The 23378-nt window shown below is 47.9% G+C and overlaps 3 pseudogenes across 1 annotated transcript in view; all 3 read left to right on the top strand.

The window, feature by feature from the left end:
* The window catches only part of LOC149120240 (Ig heavy chain V-A1 region BS-5 pseudogene), a 198278-nt pseudogene extending 179593 nt beyond the window's left edge, over positions 1-18685 (top strand).
* LOC138847314 (vinculin pseudogene) lies at positions 11411-12619 on the top strand (annotated as a pseudogene).
* Positions 18686-22334: 3649 nt separating the features above from the next.
* LOC127489185 (immunoglobulin heavy variable 3-23 pseudogene) overlaps positions 22335-23378 on the top strand; it is a 40867-nt pseudogene continuing 39823 nt past the window's right edge. The window contains exon 1 of the transcript XR_016226678.1: positions 22335-22458. The product of XR_016226678.1 is annotated as an immunoglobulin heavy variable 3-23 pseudogene (transcript). The remainder of the gene's footprint in view (positions 22459-23378) is intronic.

Below are 23378 nucleotides of genomic sequence, written 5' to 3'. Positions count from 1 at the left end.
ATGAGAGCTTGGCAGGATATAATATTCTGGGCTGGCAATTTTTCTCTCTTAGCACCTGTGCTATGTCTCACCATTCCCTCCTAGCCTGTAGTGTTTCTGATGAGAAGTCTGCTGTGAGTCTAATTGGAGATCCTCTGAGAGTAATCTGACGTTTCTCTCTTCCACATTTTAGGATCTTTTCTTTATGTTTCACTGTGGTGAGTTTAATTGCCACGTGTCGTGGTGAGGATCTCTTTTGGTCATGTTTACTAGGAGTTCTATGAGCTTCCTGTACTAGGATGTCTCTGTCCTTCTCCAAACCTGGAAAGTTCTCTGCTAGTATCTCGCTAAAAAGGCCTTCTAATCCTTTCTCTCTCTCCATGCCTTCAGGAACTCCTAGAACTTGAATGTTGTTTTTTTCAATAGTATCCTGTAGATTCCCAACAATATTTTTTAGATTTCTACTTTCCTCTTCTTTTCTTTGGTTTGACACTATGTTTTCCTGTGCTCTGTCTTCTAAGTCCGATATTCTCTCTTCTGCTTCACCCATTCTGTTTTTAAGGCTCTCTAATTTGTTTGTCATTTGATCTATTGAGCTCTTCATTTCATTTTGATTTCTCTTCACTATCACACTTTCCTGTTCTACTAGTTTCTGCGTTTCATTTTGATTCTTCCTTAAAATTTCATTTTCACGAGAGAGATTTTCAATCCTGTCCAATAAGGATTTCTGTAGCTCAAGGATTTGCTTTTGAAAACTTCTAAATGTTCTTATCATAAATTTTTTGAAATCCGTATTGTGCATTTCTTTTATCTCATCATCTTCATAATCTTGGCTTGGGGTGTTTTGTTTATTTGGAGGCATCTTAATGTCATCGTTGATCTTGTTCCCTCAATTTCTGTGTTTGTTGCTTGGCATAGTTAATTCTTCTTTCGTCACTGTACAATTTTTTAATTTTTTTTTTATTTTATACTATGTCTGTTTTAAGTGGACTGCCTGCTGTTGGAGGAGCCTTGGAGGCTTGAGATGGGTGTGGCCTGAGAGCTCTGCTTGGTTCTTCCGGGTTACAGGTGTGCAAAGGTGACACCCTCAGGTTATGCGTGGTAAATCTCTCTCTATTTATTTATTTATTTAATTTATTCAGGGGATAAGTAATACCACACGGCATGGCTGTGCAGAATTCATGGTATTTAGCTTCCGATCTCTGGCTTCTACCCAAAGAGTCTGTGCAGGCTCTGTTTCTCCTCTGGACTCCCAGTGGGTTGCCTAGGCTACTGAATTGTAGTGACTCAGTTCCTTAGCTCTCCCCTGTTGTTATGTAAATCCAGAGTGGGGGCCTGCTCTTTGTCTCTTGCAAACCTTGCAAACTCTTGCAAACCTTGCAACCTTCCAACCTTTGCAAGGTTGGCGGAGAGAGCAACCCCCCACCTTTTTTCCTTCTCTCCTGTATTCAGTCTGGTGAACTTTCCCACTCCCCTCTAGATTCTGACCACCATTTCCCCACCAATGTCACGGGTTACTGAGCTCACCTCCCCTTCCAGTGCCGATGTGTGGACTCGGAGCCCTGGGCGTCCCAACTCTCCCCGCTGGTGTCTGTATGACATCCACTCCCCTTCCTGCACTGGCACGCAGACCCTGCGGCTCCTGTGGCTCGGCTTCCGCGCGGTGGGCAACCTTGTTCTCCCAGTAGGTCCTCCGAGTCACAGCCACTAGGTCCAGAAGAGTTTTCTCTGCAATTTTTTCCTGATCCTTTTTCTGAGGCTACCGTAACTCCACTTTTACTAAACTATATTTTCCCGGACTATCAGTGCGCGCCCTCACTATTCCGCCATCTTCTCTGCTTTACGTTCAGTTTCATTCATATAAGATTTTCAGATATTTTAGTTAAAAACTAAGAAAAACTCATTCACCTGGGCCTCATGGAACCTGCAAACTCAGGACCTTCGACTTCTGCCACAAAACCTGCATGTTGCTCAAGGCTGAACTGGATGAATCTGTTGTGAAGGAGCCCAAAGGGGCTCAGGACTTAATGTGACGGGAGGAGGTGGGCCGGGGCAGGGTGGCACAGGGGCAGTGGGCAGCACCGTGGGATGTGATATTTGCTCTTGCGTAGGTGTGATGAGGAGTGAGAGAGGCACAGCTGAGTCGCACTCACCACACACTTTCAACATGTGTGGCTGCCTCTGTATCTATCACAGCTCAACAGCATTGCCCATGGAAGCAAAATTGCCCAGCAGAGAAATTGTGAAGGACAGACAGACACACAGACACTGGCACCTGTGTGGAACCTGGTCCCCTGTGCATCTCTCTGTCAAAACGGAATCCAGCAAAAGTGCTCCTTGTTCTGCTGCTGGCAGGGAGTTCTGCAGACCTCACCAGGAAGCCCCCGCAAGTGCTGAGGGTGGACTGGGGCAGAGCTTAGTCCTGTGATGAGGAGCACGGATCAAGATGCTGGGGACTCCTCTTACCACACAGGAGCTGGGGACACATCCACACTGTACTGATGATTTCTCCTGTAATGTTGAATGGACCAAGACCTACGGGAACCCATGAAAACATGTTGTAGGTCCATTCACATAAAAGGACCAAGACAGGGTTCAGTGTGCAATGAGAGCACACAATTCATCACTCATCCCATAAGTGTGCACTGACAGACTGCCTCGGGACACCCTCATCAGTCTGGGAACAGTCCTGTCTGAGGCGTCTGATCCCATGCCTGCTATATAAGGGCAGCACATGCAGACAGGGCCTCCCCCTGCCCATGAAAACCTGCCCAGCCCTCACCCTGCAGCTCTGGCACAGGAGCTCCAGCCTCAGCACTCCCAGGTGTCCACTCAGTGAGCGCACTCAACACAGACGCTCACCATGGAGACTGGGCTGCGCTGGCTTCTCCTGGTCGCTGTGCTCAAAGGTAATGATGGGGAACGTGGGGCACTGAGTCTGGGAGAGGACGTGAGTGAGAGACACAGAGAGTGTGAGTGACAGTGTCCTGACCATGTCGTCTGTGTTTGCAGGTGTCCAGTGTCAGGAGTAGCTGGAGGAGTAAGGGGGAGGCCTGGTCAAGCCTGGGGGATATTAAAACTCTTCTGCAAAGTCTCTGGATTCTCCCTCAGCAGCTACGACATGAGCTGGGTCCGCTAGTCTCCAGGGAAGGGGCTGGAGTGGATCGGATTCATTTGGAGTGGTGGTAGCACAGACTATCCGAGCTGGGTGAATGGCTGAATCATCATCTCCAGCGATAACACCCAGAACACGGTGTCTGTGCTCATGAACAGTCTGTCAGCCAGGGACACGGCCACGTATTTCTGCGCAGGAGGCAGAGTGAAGGGCCCTCAGTCAGAGCCCAGAAGCGAACCTCCCTGCAGGGGAGTGCGGCTCCACCAGGGGGCGCAAAAGACGCACTGAGTCCAGATTCTGGTCCTGCTCAGGCACAGAGGGAGATGAAGCCCTGGTTTCCTATCAGGGATTTGGGTTTCCTCTCCTACAGTTTTGAGGGAAGACTTCTACTTCCGGATTCTGTCCCTTACACTGACGCCACTGACGTAGAGAAGCTTGATGTGACAGGAAGAAGTCCTAAATGGACACATTCAGGTTTGTGAACAATGACTGTGGTCACCAGGGTCAGAGATGCAGGACTATCTGGGAACCTCGTGAGTGTTTTCCAGTCTGACTCAGGACAGCGTTCTAACGGCACTGCCGACTTTAGGACAATTTTAGTTTTCCCTTCAAACCCAGACAGACCCGAGCCAGAATCTTGATGTGCGACCTCAGTTGTATAAGTTGTCCTGCCTCCTGTCAGAGAGCCTGTGTGCTGACCTGAACCAACCGTCTTATTCTACACTGTGGGTGTTCTGCATTCACTTTCCACAGACTTTATACCCAATCTCCACTTTCACTTTAATCCTGGAACAGTCTGTGGTCACAGCACTCAGGAATGTACTTGCAGCTCAGCTGTGTCTCAGGCTGAGCTTCTGCAGGCACCTGGGAAGCCTACAGGGACTTCCTCATCCTCTAGGTCCTGGCACCCTCCTGGGGGGCTCACTGCCTGAACTCAGGAGGGAAATGCACTGGACATCAGCAGTCAAGGTCATCACTGAATGGAAAGTGTTGGGTGTGCCCTTCCAGCTGATCTGGTTCTGCTCCAGTGTCGTGGGACCCCTGCACCTGCTGTGCTTCAGGGAGAGCAGAACATGGGACACACAGTGGCTGTGCACTCTGGGGATGAGTCCACATCACGGGGAGCTGTGTCTGTGGGTCCAGCTTGATGCCCAGTGTCCTGAGGCTGGATCACAGATGCAGGAAGAGCCAGTCCCAGAGACCATGTGTCCAGAGTCCCTGCTCTTCATTCTATGTCTATGCTGACTGGGGTCAACAATCCATTTGGAGTCTTTCATCAGTATTAGAGAGAGAGACACACAGGCTGCATATCACATTGCTGGTTAGAGCCCATTTACACATTTCCCATACTTGTACTGACAGTGCACCCTGGAAGAGAGTAGATGATGGATGTGTTATGAGGCCCCATCACCAAGGTGGGAACACTGATGCAGTTCCATGCTCCTGGGTTCCAGCTGCCAAGCCTTGAGTGCACTGCCTTTATTTATCATCTCCATAAAACATGGCCAACACAACACCAGTATTCAGAGATCTGAATCTTCATGATTGGCTGTTGTTCATCCTTTTATCCCACGTAGGTAGCATCACATATTATGTGTCTTCCTGGCCTGGATAGTTAGCAGAATGTACTTTTACTGACATATTATCCTAGGCACATTTTTCGCCAGGGTCATCCAAGTTGTCTAAAATTACAGAATTTCTTACTCTGTACTGCTTATAAACTTCCTTTTAAAATGAAACTTTGTCCATTTCTTCATTTTCCATTCTTTCTTCCATGAGATGTTACGGGATCATATGTGTGAACTCTTTGGAATTATGGTGCCTTAAATGAACAGGCAACTACAGAGGTGTTTGCCACACTGACTGCAGATCCCATGGACACCTCCCTGGGATTTCATATTCATTGTCCATGCAGTGGTGCTTGAACATCATGTAATAATTCTGTTTCTAGTTTTTGATGCTTTCCCATACGGTTTTACTAATTAACCTGACACAGACTTGTACCAGGGTTATCATCTCTCTCTACCTCCATAAAACATGTCAGCTCTGGTATGTCTGATAATAGTCATTCTAACAGGAGGGATGGGATGTCTCATTGTGATTCTAACATGGACATACATGATGGTCCTAGATTTGTAGCGTGTTATATGTTTGCCTTTATATCTTCTGTTAAAATTTATAGGTGTAACATAAATTTTAAAATTCATCATTTTATTGGCCGGCGCCGGGGCTCACTAGGGTAATTCTCCACCTGCGGCACCTGCACCCCGGGTTCAAGTCCCGGTCAGGCGCTGGATTCTGTCCCAGTTGCTCCTCTTCCAGGCCAGCTCTCTGCTGCGGTCCGGGAGTGCAGTGGAGGATGGCCCAAGTCCTTGGGCCCTGCATCCGCTTGGGAGACCAGGAGAAGCACCTGGCTCCTGGCTTCAATCAGCTTTGTGCGCCGGCTACAGCGGCCATTGGAGGGTGAACCAATGGTAAAAGAGACATCTCTGTCTCTCTCTCTGTCACTGTCCACTCTTCCTGTCAAAAAAAATTTATCATTTTATTTAAAAATATGTCTGTATGTATTTGTCCAAAACCACAAAGAGAGGGAGACTGACAGTGATCTTCTAACTCCTGGGTCACTTCCCCAATGGCTACAAAACATTCATATGGTCAGGCAACAGCCAGGTGCTTGGAATTCTGTCCAGGGTTCCCACGTGGGACTACTTGGAACCTCACCTACAGCCTCCCAGGGTGTGCTTAGGCAGGAATCTGAAACAGGAACAACCTAGGACACAGCACTAATCATCCTGATACGGGAGGCAGGAATCCCTCAGGCTCACTCCAGTGCTGCTCCTGTCACCACCTTATGATCACTGCATTTAAGGAATTGATTTCTTCCCTTGGGATTCAGTTGCTTGAGATCTTTCAACATTAGGAAACAGGCTCCTAATCATATGTATAATTAATCTTCAATATATTTTAAGTATCTATTTCATTTTAAAGTCAGTGTTATAGCAAGAGACGAAGAGACCAACAGATGGAGAGAGAAGATTCCATCCACAGGTTCACTTCCTGAATGGCTGCAAAGGCCGGAATGGCTCAGCCAGAAACCAGGAGCCTGGAACTTCCTCCAGCTTCCCACAGGGCTGGAAGGGGACAAACACTTGGGTCATGGTAGACAGTGATCACCATTGCACTGCCTACCTCTGTGAGTTCAAGCTTGTGGACTGCATATATAACTAATGTCACATACTGTGTGTCCACATGTACCTGGATCATTTCTTTTAGTATGTATGCTCCATGCTGACCCACGTTTCCTAATGACAGAACAGCCTCCTTCTTAATACTGAATGGTATTCCATGTCCAAATGGGAAAGAATCCATTCACTGTTTTATGCACACTTGTTCTTTGTAAACTGAACTATTAGGAACAAAGCTGCAACCTGAACACAGGACTGGGGGTGAATTGTGACACAGTGACTTCTACCCAGTGCTTGACCTCAACTCAGAGTCATGATTACTAGACACAGGGAAGAGGGGGGAACAGGGGACGGCTGATACCAGGACACAAAGCACCACTCACAGGAAGGAATAACTCTGCCCAAACCAGAGTGGGCTGACTCAGTTCACCACAACCCACGACAGGTTCCACAAATAACTAGAATTGAGGCCTTCAGGCCTCCCAACAGAGTGATGACACTGAGTTCATCTTTGCCCATTTCTACCATGCACATTCCAATAGCACACTACACCCCTCTACCATGTACAGTGTTCTGTGTTCAGGAAAAGTTTTAAACTAAGGCAATGGAGGAATAAGGAAACAAAACATAGTTAACCTTAAAAATGCACTTGCAGTCTCATCTGTTTTAAAGTGGGCGACAGGCATTAGGACAAAATTGGCCAAGTCCCCACTAGGGACACCCGAGTTCCCATCAGAGAACTGACTGAACCCAGCCTCACGGCTTCCCACACTTTTCCCTCATAATGCATAATCGGAAACTATAGATGACGCTACAAGCAAATGAGCACGTACCACTGACGTTATAATACAAACATAGTTTCTTGCTCCAGGGTTCAGAAAGACTAACTCCTAGGGGTCATAGGCATTTGGGATGTCTGGGGCTGTCAACCCAAAGGCAGAAATCTCCCATTGTCACCTTTTCTGTCCATCTCTGCATTTCTGTCTCTCTCACCCATTGTCTCTATCTCTGTCCCAATGTCTATCATATAGATGATAAAGAACTAATGGCTATTTAAATAAATGAGGGATATGGTATTGCTAACACTGGATATTAAGGGTACACACATAGTAAAAGGAAACAAGGTCATTGCCTTCAACTTTTTAAAATAATGATAACATAAAAATTCATATGATCTAGATCGTATCATAGCCATCACCCTACACACCCAGGTCTCGATGTCTGCCCTGGGCCCTGTTCTGTCTGAGGGGTCTGACCCCATGCGTGCTATATAGGGGCAGCACATGCAAATAGGGCCTCCCTCTGCCCATGAAAACCTGCCCAGCCCTCACCCTGCAGCTCTGGCACAGGAGCTCCAGCCCGAGCACTCCCAGGTGTCCACTCAGTGATCGCACTCAACACAGACGCTCACCATGGAGACTGGGCTGCGCTGGCTTCTCCTGGTCGCTGTGCTCAAAGGTAATGATGGAGAACGCGGGGCACTGAGTCTGGGAGAGGACGTGAGTGAGAGACACAGAGAGTGTGAGTGACAGTGTCCTGACCAGGACGTCTGTGTTTGCAGGTGTCCAGTGTCAGTAGCAGCTGAAGGAGTCCGGAGGAGGCCTGGTAACGCCTGGAGGATCCCTGACACTCACCTGCACAGCCTCTGGATTCAATATCAGTAGCTACAGCATTGGCTGGGTCCGCCAGGATCCAGGGAAGGGGTTCGAATGGATCGGAATCATTTATGCTAGTGGTAGCACATGGTATGCGAGCTGGGTGAATGGTCGATTCACCATCTCCAGAACCACAAGCACGGTGGATCTGAAAATGACCAGTCTGACAGGCGCGGAAACGGCCACCTATTTCTGTGCCAGAGACACAGTGAGGGGCCCTCAGGGTGAGCCCAGACACAAACCTCCCTGCAGGGGCTCGCAGCTCCACCAGGGGGCACACAAAACGTACTAGGCCAGATTCTGGTCATGCGCAGGCGCAGAGGGAGATGCCCCGGTTTCCTGTCAGATTTGGGGTTTCCTCTCCTGTAACAGTTTTGAGGGAAGAATTCTACTTTTTGATTCTGTCCCTCCCAACTTCAATGACGGATTGAAAGTTTGATGTAAAAGGAAGAAGTCCTAAATGAACAATTTGGTTCATGGACAGCGACTGTGCTCACCAGGGTCAGAGATGTGGGAATATTGAGGACACTATTGAGTCTCTTCCAACCTGACTCAGGACAGCACCCTCAGGGCACTGAAAGCTTTGGACAGTTTCAGTTTTCCCTGTATCACCAGGGACAGCTGAGACAGGGCCGTTGATCTGTTAAACAGCAACTATTCCACTCATCCCTCTCCTGCCACAACCGGCAAGTGTGCACTGAAACAACTTTTGACTCTACATGTGTGTGATCCACACTCACTTTCTGCAGACTTTAACCCGACCTGCATTTCCCCTTTAATCCTGGAACACTCTGTGGTCCCTGTGTGAATGTCACAGCACTCAGGGATGTACTTGCAGCTCAGCTGTGTCTCAGGCTGGGCTTTGCAGGCACCTGGGAAGCCTACAGGGACTTCCTCATCCTCTAGGTCCTGGGACCCTCCTGGGGGGCTCACTGCCTGAACTCAGGAGGGAAGTGCACTGGACATCAGCAGTCAAGGTCATCACTGAATGGAAAGTGTTGGGTGTGCCCTTCCAGCTGATATGGTTCTGCTCCAGTGTCGTGGGACCCCCTGCATCTGCTGTGGTTGAGGGAGAGCAGAAAGTTGGACACACAGTGGCTGTGCACTCTGGGGCTGGAGTCCACATCAGGGGGAGCTGTGTCTGTGGCTCCAGCATGATGACCAGTGTCCTGAGGCTGGATCACAGCTACAGGAATAGCCAGTCCCAGAGACCATTTGTCCAGAGTCCCTCCTCTTCACTCCATGTCTACGCTGACTGGGGTCATCAATCCATTTGGGTCTTTCATCTTTTTAGAGAGGGAGACATCCATGCTGCATATCAGAGTGCTGGACGTAGCCCATTTACACATTTTCCCATAATTGTACTGACAATGCACCCTGGAAGAGAGTAGATGAAGGATGTGTTATGAGGCCCCATCACCAAAGTGGGAACACTGATGCAGTTCCAACCTCCTGGGTTCCAGCTGCCAAGGCTGAGTGCACTGCCTTTATTTATCAGCTCCATAAAACATTGCAAAACACAACACCAGTATTCAGAGATCTGAATCTTCATGATTTCCCATTTTTGCCATTTCATATTCATAAATGTTTGATAAATAATATTTAATATAAATATAGACTTATGTGGTATAATGATATGTGTTGAATAAATGAGTGTATACTGAGTGGAATAATGAAGTCAGACTTACTGACATGTTTATCTCAAAACCCATGTTTTTCATGGTAGAATGTCGTTTGTCTAATGTCTTGGAATTCTGCAGACACTATATTCTCTTAACTGCTGTTACCATGCTGCACAGTAGACCCCTCAACATGTGGATCCTGTGGGACTGAAATTCTGACCTTGCTCTATCGTCTCCTCTGTTCCTCCCAAGCACAGACGTTGGTCTTCACCATTGAACTTCTGCCTCCTTGAGTTCATTCTTTTTATCCCATGTACGTAGCATCACATATTATTTGCCTTCTTGGCCTTGGTATTTTACCAGAGTATACTTATCCTGACATATTATCCTTGGATGTTATTTTCCAGGATCATCCATGTTATCCAAGATACCAGAATTTCTTCCTCTATACTATAACCATATAAACTTCCTGTTAAAATATAACTCTGTCCATTTGTCCCATTATCCATTCCTTCTTAAATGCAAATTTTCCTGGATTATATGTGTGAACTCTTGAGAATGATGCTGCTTTAATTGAACATGGGACTACAGAGGTTTTTGCCATAGTGACTGCAGAATGTTGTGCCATTAGGCATCATAACACTGTGAACATCATGGCAGTCTTCAGGCTAATTTTGTGAACATGGATGGGAGGGACCCCATCCCCACACAGGATGTCAGATGAGACCAGGGCTGACTCTAGTAGCACTGTGCTCTGTGTTGAAGCTGGAGACTCAGGAGATCTACCGTGGTACCTCCAACAGCAGATTCCCAGGCCTCACTCCCAGAGCTCCCATCTTTTCTCCCATGGTCTCCCTGGGAGCACACCTAAAACACAATGCCTTTGGGACACACTGAGCTGTGGTGGAATGAGAAGGCCATGCCTAGATGGCTGCTGGGAAGCAAGCATCAGTTACTCAGGCATGGCGTCAATGCCACCTGGCAACGGAGCCTGCTTGGCAACAGGGTATGATTGGATGGCTTCAGATACTGCCTGGCAACAGGCTGTGATTGGTTAGGCATAAACTGCCCCTTGACCAGATTGGCTGCCTCAGCTATATAAGCTGCTGTACCTACTGAAACAAATGAGACTGCGGGATGCTCGCCTCTGGCCTGCTTTCACCCAACTCCCGGAATCTGTGTGGTGACTCCGTGCCTCTTGTCCCCACAAGAATGAATCCATAGCAACACTGAGCCACAATCAGACAGGTTTGCTTCTATACCCATTGTAGGCCTGATGACGCAGAACCTGTCGATCAGGATGAAGAAGCCAATTGTGCATCACAGTTATTTTGAGACTGCAGAAGACTCAGAACCATTTCTAAACATGGCTCAGACAGACAGTTCCTTCTTATTCCTTTTGGATACAGGCTATTGATCATACATTTGATACGAGAATAGTCACTTCCAATCTGTGTGTAGGCTGCTCATTTCTCAGTCAGTCTGTAATGCAGAAGCTCTGTAGTTATGCAGCATGATCTGAAAATATTTTCTTAGGTCTCTTGAATTTTGAAGATCTGAAAGGGAAATCATGGCCAGACCAACATCAGGGAGATTTTTCCCAATGTTTCCTTCAGTAGTTTTACAAGGACTTTGCATCTGACATCAGAGTCTGGTTTTTCCATACTTTTCATGTAAACATCCAGACCGTGTATCCCTTGTCAGTGCTGTTATGTTGGGGCCATGCTCAGCACTGATGCTGTGAAGAGAAACCACATCCACCCCCAGCAGGCTGCTCCCAGCATTCCGTGTGGTGTTGTTCAGGGCACTGGAGACCTCAGCTTCCTCCATGAGGCCCTGACATTGAATCCACTCATGGCGTGGAATCATCACTGGATGTACTCCCCAGAGACGATGCCATTCAATGTCCCCCAGGTACCTGTGCATTGTATATGTTTGCTTTATATTTCTTTTTAAATTTTATAGATATGATATAAATTTTAAACTTTATCATTTTATTAATACCTTGTCTGTATGCATTTGTCCAAAACCACAGAGAGACTGAGACTGACAGTGATCTTCTAACTCCTGGGTCACTTCCCAGATGGCTACAAAAGCTTCAGCTAGGTCAGGTGACAGTGAGGTGCTTGGAATTCTGTCCAGGGCTCCCACGTGGGAGTTGTGGAACTTCACAATGGCCTCCCAGAGGGGCTTAGGCAGGAATCTGAAACTGGAACCAAACTAGGACACAGCACTCAGCATCCTGACACGGGAGGCAGGAATCCCTCAGGCTCACTCCAGTGCTGCTCCTGTCTCCACCTTATCATCACTGCATTTAAACAATTGATTTCTTCCCTTGGGATCAGTTGCTTGAGATCTTTCAACATTAGGAAATAGGCTCCTAATCATATGTATAATTAATCTTCAAGGTATTTAAGTATCTATTTCATTTCAGATGCCACAAAAAGCCGGGGAGGTGATTAACCAGCCAATGATGATGGCTGCCAGGCAGCTCCATGATGAAGCTCGCAAATGGTCCAACAAGGGCAATGACATCATTGCAGCAGCCAAACACATGGCTCTGCTGATGGCCGAGATGTCTCGGCTTGTGAGAGAAGGCAGTGGTACCAAGCGGGCACTCATTCAGTGTGCCAAGGACATCGCCAAGGCCTCGGATGAGGTGACTCGGTTGGAGGTTGCCAAGCAGTGCACAGATAAGCGGATTAGAACCAACCTCTTACAGGTGTGTGAACGAATCCCAACTATAAGCACCCAGCTCAAAATCCTGTCCACAGTGAAGGCTACCATGCTGGGCCGGACTCCCATCAGCGACCAGGAGTCTGAGCAGGCCACAGAGATGCTGGTTCACAAAGCTCAGAGCCTCATGCAGTCTGTGAAGGAGACTGTGTGAGAAGCAGAAGCTGCTTCAGTCAAAATTCGAACAGATGCTGGATTTACACTGCGCTGGGTTAGAAAGACTCCCTGGTACCAGTAGGCACCTAAATGGACATGGTTGGCACAGAAACCCCTACTAAATAGAAGGAAAATGATCAAGGCCCAGGAGACACCCATAGGTGCTGGGGCTTGAATGCCACAACATGGCCTGACATCAGAAAGGAATGGAGGCCTCTTCATATTAGAAACCATTTATACTCTTTTGTCATGGATGCTTTGAGATGTGTCTCCATAAAAAGCCTGTATTCTCAAAACACAGTTATATTCATGCACACTCTATCCCAGTAGGCATGGGTTTCTAGCCCATGGACTTCACCTAAGCTCAGAATCCAAGTGAACACTAGCCAGACACCTCTTCTGCCCTTATTCTTTAGGGGACATTTCCCTTTTTGTTTCCATTTTACTGGTCCTCATCCTCCCATCAGGCTCCCAAGACCAGAGCCCAGGCAATTCAGTTAAGAAGGAAATCACTGTGCCTCCAAAAAATGGTTTTGGGCTTTCCGTGTTGCTGCTGACCCTACAAAAAAATGTGAATGACAGTGTTATAGCAAGAGAGGAAGAGACCAACAATGGAGGGAGAATTCCTTCCACTGGTTCACTTCATGAATGGCTGCAAAGGCTGGGATACCTCAGCATGAAGCCAGGAGCCTGGAACTTCCCCCAGTTTCCCGCAGGGTTGTAAGGGGACAAACACTTGGGTCATGGTAGACAGTGATCACCATTGCACTGCCTACCTCTGTGAGTTCAAGCTTGTGGGTTGCATATATAACTAATGTCACATACTATGTGTCCACATGTACCTGGATCATTTCTTTTAGTATGTATGCTCCAGGCTGACCCACGTTTCATAATGACAGAACAACCTCCTTCTTAATACTGAATAATATTCTATGTCCAAATGGGAAAGAATCCATTCACTGTTTTATGCACACTTGTTCTTTGTAAACTGAACTATTGGGAACAAAGCTGCAACCTGAACACAGGACTGGGGGTGAATTGTGACACAGTGACTTCTACCCAGTGCTTGACCTCAACTCAGAGTCATGATTACTAGACACAGGGAAGAGGGGGGAACAGGGGACGGCTGATACCAGGACACAAAGCACCACTCACAGGAAGGAATAATTCTGCCCACACCACAGTGGGCTGACTCAGTTCACCACAACCCATGACAGGTTCCACAAATAACTAGAACTGAGGTCTCCAGGCCTCCCAACAGAGTGATGGAAAAGGAGGTGGAAATGTGAATTATAGTGAGTTGATCTGTGCCCATTTCTACCATGACATTTCAATAGCACACAACCCCACTGCCATGTACAGTGTTCTGTGTTCAGGAACAGTTTTAAACAGTTTAAATAATTTTTAAACTTTAAGACAATGGATGAATAAGGAAACAAAACATAGTTAACCTTAAAAAATGCACTTGCAGTCCTTCATCTGTTTAAAAGCGGGTGACAGGCATTAGGAGAAAATTGGCTAAGTCCCCACTAGGGACACCCGTGTTCCCATCAGAGAAATGACTGGTCCAGCCTCACGGCTTCCCACACTTTTCCCTCATAATGCATCATGGGAAACTGTAGATGAAGCTACAAGCAAAGGAGCCCCTACCACCGACGTTGGAATTACAGACACAGTTTCTTGATCCAGGGTTCAGAAAGACTAACTCCAAGGGGTCATATGCATTTGGGATGTCTGGGCTGTCAACCCAAAGGCAGAAATCTCCCATTGTCACCTTTTCTGTCCATCTCTACATTTCTGTATCTTTCACCCCTTCTCTCTCTATCACTGTCCCAATATCTTTCATATAGATGAAAAGGAACTAATGGTTATTTAAATAAATGAGGGACATGATATTGCTAACACTCGATATGAAGGGTACACACATATTAAAACGAAACAAGGTATTTGCCTTCAACTTTTTAAAAATATGATAACATAAAAATTCATATGACCTGAATCCTATCATAGCCATCACCCTACACCCCCAGGACACCACGTCTGCACTGGGCCCTGTCCTGTCTGAGGCATCTGACCCCATACCTGCTATATAGGGGCAGCACATGCAAATAGGGCTCCCTCTGCCAAGAAAACCAGCCCAGCCCTCACCCTGCAGCTCTGGCACAGGATCTCCAGCCCCAGGACTCCCAGGTGTCCACTCAGTGATCGCACTCAACACAGACGCTCACCATGGAGACTGGGCTGCGCTGGCTTCTCCTGGTCGCTGTGCTCAAAGGTAATGATGGAGAACGCGGGGCACTGAGTCTGGGAGAGGACGTGAGTGAGAGACACAGAGAGTGTGAGTGACAGTGTCCTGACCAGGAGGTCTGTGTTTGCAGGTGTCCAGTGTCAGTCAGTGGAGGAGTCCGGGGGTCGCCTGGTCAAGCCTGACGAATCCCTGACACTCACCTGCAAAGCCTCTGGATTCACCTTCAGTAGCTACTACATGAGCTGGGTCCGCCAGGCTCCAGGGAAGGGGCTGCAGTGGATCGGATGCATTTATACTAGTAGTGGTAGCACATACTACGCGAGCTGGGCGAAAGGCCGATTCACCATCTCCAAAACCTCAACCACGGTGGATCTGAAAGTGACCAGTCTGACAGCCGCGTACATGGCCACCTATTTCTGTGCCAGAGACACAGTGAGGGGCCCTCAGGCTGAGCCCAGACACAAACCTCCCTGCAGGGGCGCGCGGCTCCACCAGGGGGCGCACAAGACTCACTGAGCGCAGATTCTGGTCATGCGCAGGCGCAGAGGGAGATGAAGCCCTGGTTTCCTGTCAGATTTGGGGTTTCCTCTCCTGTAACAGTTTTGAGGGAAGAATTCTACTTTTTGATTCTGTCCCTCCCAACTTCAATGACGGATTGAAAGTTTGATATAAAAGGAAGAAGTCCTAAATGAACAATTTGGTTCATGGACAGCGACTGTGCTCACCAGGGTCAGAGATGTGGGAATATTGAGGACACTATTGAGTCTCATCCAACCTGACTCAGGACAGCACCCTCAGGGCACTGAAAGCTTTGGACAGTTTCAGTTTTCCCTGTATAACCAGGGACAGCTGAGACAGGGCCGTTGATCTGTTAAACAGCAACTATTCCACTCATCCCTCTCCTGCCACAACCAGCAAGTGTGCACTGAACCAACCTTTGACTTTACATGTGGGTGATCCACACTCACTTTCTGCAGACTTTAACCCGACCTGCATTTCCCCTTTAATCTTGAAACAGTCTGTGGTCCCTGTGTGAACGTCACAGCACTCAGGAATGTACTTGCAGCTCAGCTGTGTCTCAGGCTGAGCTTGCAGGCACCTGGAAAGCCTACAGGGACTTCCTCATCCTCTAGGTCCTGGGACCCTCTTGGGGGGCTTCCTGCCTGAATTCCGAGGGGAAATGCCCTGGACATCAGCAGTCAAGGTCATAACAGAATTGAAAGTATTGGGTGTGCACTTCCAGTTTATCTGGTCCTGCTCCAGTGTCGTGGGACCCCTGCACCTGCTGTGGTTGAGGGAGAGCAGAAAGTGGGACACACAGTGGCTGTGCACTCTGGGGCTGGAGTCCACATCAGGGAGAGCTGTGTCTGTGGCTCCAGCATGATGTCCAGTGTCCTGAGATTGAATCACAGCTGCAGGAAGAGCCATTCCCAGCGACCATTTGTCCAGAGTCCCTGCTCTTCACTCCATGTCTATGCTGACTGGGGTCATCAATCCATTTGTTGTCTTTCATCTTTTTAGAGAGGGAGACATCCATGCTGCATATCAGAGTTCTGGACAGAGCACATTTACACTATTTCTATACTTGGAAGTGAAAATGCATTCTGATGACAGCAGATGATGGATTAGGAGTCCCCATGAAAAACGTGTGAACGCTATTGCAGTTCCCTGCTCCTGGGTTCCACCTGCCAATCCTTGAATGAACTGGCATTTATTTATCATCTGCATAAAACATTGGCAAACACAACCCCAGTATTCAGAGAACTTAATCTGCAGTTGGCCATTTTTGTCATTTCCTTTTCATAAATGTTTGATAAATAATAACTGAACATAGACATGAGATAAATGATATGCGTTCATAAATGACTGTATCAAATTGATGGAATTATGAAGTCATTCTTATTGACATGCTCATCACAAAATCCACATGTTCCCATGGTTGAATGTCAGTTTCCTGTGTTGGAATTCTGTAGACACAATATTCTCTTAACCTCTGTCACCATGCTGTACAGTAGATCCCTCAGTGTGTGGATCCTGTGGGACTGAAACTCTGACCTTGCTCCACCGTCTCCTCTGTTACCCCCACACTCAGACTTTGGTCTTCACAATTGTATTATGTCTCCGTGAGTTCATCCTTTTATCCCATGTAACTAGCATCACATATTATCTGTCTTCTTGGACTAGATGGTATACTGTACATTTACTGACACATTATCCTTAGACATTATTCTCAGCATTATCCAAGTTATCCAAGACATCAGAATTTCTTCCTCTTTACTGCCTTATAAACTTCATGGTAAAATATAACTCTGTCCATTTGTCCATTATCCATCCTTCCTCAAGGCTAATTTCACTGGATTATATGTGCGAACTCTCGAGAATGAGGCTGCTTTAATTGAACATGGGACTGCAGAGCTGTTTGCCATAGTGACTGTGGATCCCGTGGTTTCCTCCCTGGGATTTCATATTCCTTCTACCAGGAATGGTGTTGGAGGATCCTGTGATAATTCTGTTTCTCAGCTTCTGATGTTTTCCATGAAAGCTTTCCTAATTTACCTGACTCCAGCATTTACCAGGTTATCTTCTCTCTCTTCCTGCACAACATGTGTCAGCTCTGGTATGTCTGGTGATACTCAGTCTAACAAAGGGATGGGGTATCTCATTGTTTCTCCAACATGCACATGCATGATGATCCCATATAAAGCACTTTTATACGTTTGCCTTTATATATTTTATTTTAAAAATTACAGATATACTTTTACCTCTTTAAAACTTGTATTTGTGTATTTGTCCAAAAAGAAAAAGCAACAGAGACTGACAGACAGTGGTCTACTGAATCCTGGGTAACTTCCCAGATGCCATAAAAGAGGAGTTGGGTCAGATCATAGCCAGGTGCATGGAATTCAGTCCAGGTCTCACACATGGGATTAATCAGATTCTCGCACTGCCCCTCAGAGTGCACATTGGCAGGAATCTAAAATTGGACCCAAACTAGGACCCAATCCTAAGCATCCATACAGGAGCAGGAATCCCATGTGATACCTTCAAGGCCGCTCCTGTCACCACCCTGTCAGTCACTGCATTTGAATAATTGATTTCTTCCCTTGGGATTCAGTTGCTTGAGTTCATTCAACATTAGTAAATAGGCTCCTATTCATATGTACAGTTATCTTCCGTTTCTTTTAAATATCTATTTTATTTGAAAAGCAGTGTTATGGCAAGAGAGGAAGAGACAAACAGAGGGAGAGAGAAGCTTCCATCCACTGGTTTCCTCCCTGAATGACTGCAAAGGCTGGGGAAGGGCAAGACTGTAGCCAGGAGCCTGGAACTTCCTCCAGTTTCCCACGAGGCTTGAAGGGGACACACACTTGAGTCATCGTTGACAGAGTTCCCTGGTCCATGAGCAGGGAGCTGGATTTGAAGTGCAGCAAGCAGGGTCTGAACCCATGCTGCTGAGTGATGCTGCATAGGGATGGCAGCTTAACCTGTGGGGCCAAATGTTGGACAACCCATGTGTGACCTGAAAATGCTTTCTCCCCATCTGTGGTTGTCTTTGGTTCTTCAATCACTCCCTTTGTTACACAGGAGCTCTGTAGTTGGGTCCATTATCTTTTGCCTATTTTTGCTTGGTTGCCTGTACATTGGAGATTATCAAAATACCATTCCCAAATCAATGTCAGCTTGCTTTTGTCCAGTGTTTTCTTCTAGAACTTTACAGTCTCGGCTCTTGCCTGTAAGGCATTCCTCAAGTTCACTCTGTTCTAATCTGGTGTGAGATGACCACATAATTGAATTATTTTCAGGTGCATTCAAGTGTCCCCAACCCCAGGCAATGACAGGAAACCCATCCCCATCCTGTGCTTTTTCACCGTGCATTCTCAGAACTCACATTCTCAGAATGTGCTCCTTATTTCTAGGTTCTGTTCTGTCCCAGGGCTCTGGGTGTCTATGTTATCCCAGCACCAGGCCTGATTTCAGCTCAGATGTGATGACGCCTCCTGCTTTGCTATTTTTCCTCAAGACCATTCAGCCATCATGAACCCTGTTTTTTCATGATAATTCTTGAAGTTCCTTCCTGGTCCTGTGAAGAATGTCAGGCTGTTTCACAGGAAATGCATTGAATCTGCAAATCACATTGTAGCTTGACTATTTTAACAAGGTCATTCCCTCAAATACATGACTACGTCATTCCAATTTACAGGTAATCTTCAGATTCCTTTTCACTTTTTAAATTATTATGTATTATGGAAGTAGGAAGCAAGAGCCCTATCTTACACCTTACATGAAAATCCATGCAAGATAGATTAAAGATTTAATCTATGACCATACACCACCCAGTTATTAGAGAACATTTAGGAAACCCTGCAAGACACTGGCACAGGAAAAGAATTCTTGGAAAAGACCTGAGAAATAGGCAGTCAAAGACAAAATTAATAAATGGGATTATATCAACTTGAGAAGTCTCTGTATGGCAAAAGAAACACCCAGGTAATTGAGAGGTATCTGAGAGAATGTGCAAAATATTTGAAGCTATGCCACTGATAGGGATTAATAACCAGAATCTACAAAGAGATTAAGAAATCCCAAAAAAACAAAAACAACTGGGTTAAGAGAAGGGCCAAGAACTCAGACATTTTTCAAAAGAGGAAGTCCAAATGGCCAACAGACACATGAAACAAGGTTCTGGATCACTAGCCATCAGGGCAAAGCCATCCATCATGCAATACCCCATAGGGCGGTGTATGGAGCAAAAAGGTTTCTTGAGCTCACAGCTGTAGAGGCTGGAAGTCCAGGATCAGACAGTGAGAATGTTGTGCCATTAGGCATCTTAATATTGTGAACAGGGATGGGAGGGACCCCATCCCCACACAGGACATCAGACGAGACCAGGGCTGACTCTAGCAGCACTGTGCTCTGTGCTGAAGCTGGGGACCCAGGAGATCTACTGTGATCTCCTCCATAGCAGATTCCCCAGAAGTGAACAATCTATTTCTGTAAACATCCAGACCGTGCATCCCCTCCAGTGCTGTTACGTTGGGGCCATGCTCAGCACTGATGCTGTGAGGAGAAAACACATCCACCCCCACAGGCTGCTCCCAGCATTCCGTGTGGTTCTGTAGGGGCACTGGAGACCTCAGCTTCCTCCATGAGGCCCTGACGTTGAATCCACTCATGGTGGGAGTCGTCACTGGATGCACTCCCCAGAGACGATGTCATTCCACATCTCCCAGGCACCTGTGCTAGTTTTACTCAGTGGTGGTCAGTGTGGGAGTTGCCTGGGGCAAGGACACCTGATCAGACCTCCTGACTCAGTGTTCTCCTGCAGGCACTGGGTCCCAGCAGTGTGGCCCTTCCACCTGCCCTTACCCTCCTGCAGAGCAGAGCCCACCCCTCCACCAGGTCCTCTCCCTCCTGCTGCTGCACCCTGTCCCCGACTGTCACTTCCCCACATGTCATGCTTCTCCTCCCCAGTCCTCAGCTTTGGGGTGGAGCCATCCCCTGAGGATGCAGACTTCTGTGTCTTGGGGATCAGTGCTGGCACAGTGTCTGGGGTGGATTCTGCTCACTAACATTTTCTACAGGATCCCACTAGGACATTGGTCATGATGGTTTCCTCCTGCAGGTGAATCACTTTCCTACTCAGTGGACACAGAGGAGCAGGGTCTGGGGTATTGAGGCTGAGGATGCTGTTCCTGCAGAGCCGTGAGCAGAACCAGCACTGCTTGGTGTGTGTGTGTGGTCGCTCCAACTGAGCAGCTGAAGGCTGCATGTTAGGTGGAACTTACCCTCCATACTTGATGCACGGAGCCTCCCATCATGCATGTGGGGACCTCACCAACCAGTGATCCCATTGACAGGGGCTCTAGGGAGGGGACAAGGCCATGAGGGTTGCTGCCTGCATTGAAGGGAATACGACCCTTAGAAAGATCCTTCAGGATGGTGCCGCGGCTCACTAGGCTAATCCTCCATCTGCGGCACCGGCACTCCGGGTTCTTGTCCCAGTTATTGTGCCAGATTCTGTCCCGGTTGCTCCTCTTCCAGTCCAGCTCTCTGCTGTGGCCCAGGAAGGCAGAGGAGGATGGCCCAAGTGCTTGGGCCCTGCACCCTCATGGGAGACCAGGAAGAAGCACCTGGCTTCCGGCTTCGAATTGGCACAGCGCGCCGGCCATGGCCCACAAGTGGAGGCGGCCATTTGGGGGATAAACCAACGGAAGGAAGACCTCTCTCTCTCTCTCTCTCTCTCTCTCTCTCTAACTCTACCTGTCCAAAAAAAAGACCCTTCAATAACTTAAGTTTTAAATTTGAGTTATCACACATGAATCAGAGGGGAGGATGAGAGAAAGGGAGATGTTCCGACACTGCACTTTCCCAAATGTTGCTGTGGCCAGGTCTGCTTCCCAGCCTAGCCTGGTCTCAGGACAACAATCAGGTGCATCCACTAGAGTGACAGGGACCAAAAATCCTCCCATAAACTTCTGGGTCCTGGGGCTGCAGGAGCAGGAATCTGGTACTGGGAGCCAGAGCCACATATGAGACCCTGGCACTTCCCTGGGGGATGTGCGCATCTTAAAGAGCACAACTTTCAATTTATTATTTCCATGAAATGTGATGACACAGTTAAGACTAATGTGCTGCATATTTGTGCAAAATATCATTTTCTTACTCTGCTTTACTCTCAGTTTCATTCTTTCAAGATTTTCAGATATTTTAGTTAAAAAATAAGAAAAACGCATTCACTTGGCCCCCACAGAACCCGAAAACTCAGGTCCACCGACTTCTGACACAAAACCTGCATGTTGCACAGGGCTGAACTGGATGAATCTGTTGTGAAGGAACCCAAAGGGGCTCAGGACTTAAAGTGACTGGAGGAGGTGGGCCGGGGCAGGGTGACACAGGGGCAGTGGGCAGCACCGTGGGATGTGATATTTGCTCTTGCGTAGGTGTGATGAGGAGTGAGAGAGGCACAGCTGAGTCGCACTCACCACACACTTTCAACATGTGGGGCTGCCTCTGTATCTATCACAGCTCAACAGCATTGCCCATGGAAGCAAAATTTACCAGCAGAGAAATTGTGAAGAGCAGACAGACAGACAGACACTGGCACGTGGAACACCACACTCAGATGCACTTGCGTGGAACCTGGTCCCCTGTGCATCTCTCTGCCAAAATGGAATCCAGCAAAAGTGCTCCTTGTTCTGCTGCTGGCAGGGAGTTCTGCAGACCTCACCAGGAAGCCCCTGTGAGTGCTGAGTGTGGACTGGGGCAGAGCTGAGTCCTGTGGTGAGGGGCACAGATCAAGGTGCTGGGATTCCTCTTACCACACTGGAGCTGGGGACACATCCACACTGTACTGATGATTTCTCCTGTAATGTTGAATGGACCAAGACCTAAGGGAACCCATGAATACATGTTGTAGGTCCACTCACATAAAATAACCAAGACAGGGTTCAGTGTGCAATGAGAGCACACAATTCATCACTCATCCCATAAGTGTACACTGACAGACTGCCTCGGGACACCCTCATCAGTCTGGGCACAGTCCTGTCTGAGGTGTCTGAACCCATGCCTGCTATATAGGGGCAGCACGTGCAAATAGGGCCTCCCTCTGCCCATGAAAACCTGCCCAGCCCTCACCCTGCAGCTCTGGCACAGGAGCTCCAGCCCCAGCACTCCCAGGTGTCCACTCAGTGATCGCACTCAACACAGACACTCACCATGGAGACTGGGCTGCGCTGGCTTCTCCTGGTCGCTGTGCTCAAAGGTAATGATGGGGAACGCGGGGCACTGAGTCTGGGAGAGGACGTGAGTGAGACACACAGAGAGTGTGAGTGACAGTGCCCTGACCAGGATGTCTGTGTTTGCAGGTTCCAGTGTCAGGAACAGCTGGAGGAATCCTGGGCAGGCCAAGTCCTGCCTGGGGATCCCTGACACTCACATGCACAGTCTCTGGATTCTCCCTCAGTAGCTATGCAATGCTCTGGGTCCGCCAGGCTCCAGGGGAGGGGCTGGAATACATCGGATTCATTTATACTGGTGGTAGCGCATACTACGCGAGCTGGGTGAATGGCCGATTCACCATCTCCAGAACCACGACCACGGTGGATCTGAAAATGACCAGTCTGACAGCCTCGGACACGGCCTCCTATTTCTGTGGGAGAGACACAGTGAGGGGCCCTTAGGCTGAGCCCAGACACAAACCTCCCTGCAGGGACGCGCGGCTCCACCAGGGGGCGCACAAGACTCACTGAGCCCAGATTCTGGTCCTGCACAGGCGCAGAGGGAGATGAAGCCCTGGTTTCCTGTCAGGGAATTGGGGTTTCCTCTCCTGTAACAGTTTTAAGGGAAGAATTCTTCTTTTATGATTCTGTCCCTGCTACTGAATTCCTGACATAGAGAAGTTTGATGTGACAGGAGAAGTCCTATATGAACCAATTCATGTTCAGTGGTCTCCAGGATCAGAGATGAGGGTCTATCTGGGTACAACGTGAGTGTTGTCCAGTCTGACAGGACAACGCTCTCAGGGCACTGCCGACTTTAGGACAATTTTAGTTTTCCCTTTCGACCAGGGACAGCTGAAGCAGGGTTCTTGGTCTTTATAAATCAGCTATTTAAGTATCTCTCGCCTGTCAAAAAGAGCAAGTGTGTTGAACTGAACCAACCTTTGACTCTACATGTGGGTGA

This window comes from Oryctolagus cuniculus, chromosome 20 (assembly GCF_051225735.1).
Source record: "Oryctolagus cuniculus isolate XC-2025 breed Fujian yellow rabbit chromosome 20, ASM5122573v1, whole genome shotgun sequence".
Classification (NCBI taxonomy): domain Eukaryota; kingdom Metazoa; phylum Chordata; class Mammalia; order Lagomorpha; family Leporidae; genus Oryctolagus; species Oryctolagus cuniculus.
The sequence above is the reverse complement of the archived record's forward strand: the minus strand, read 5'-3'. Positions and strand labels throughout refer to the sequence as shown.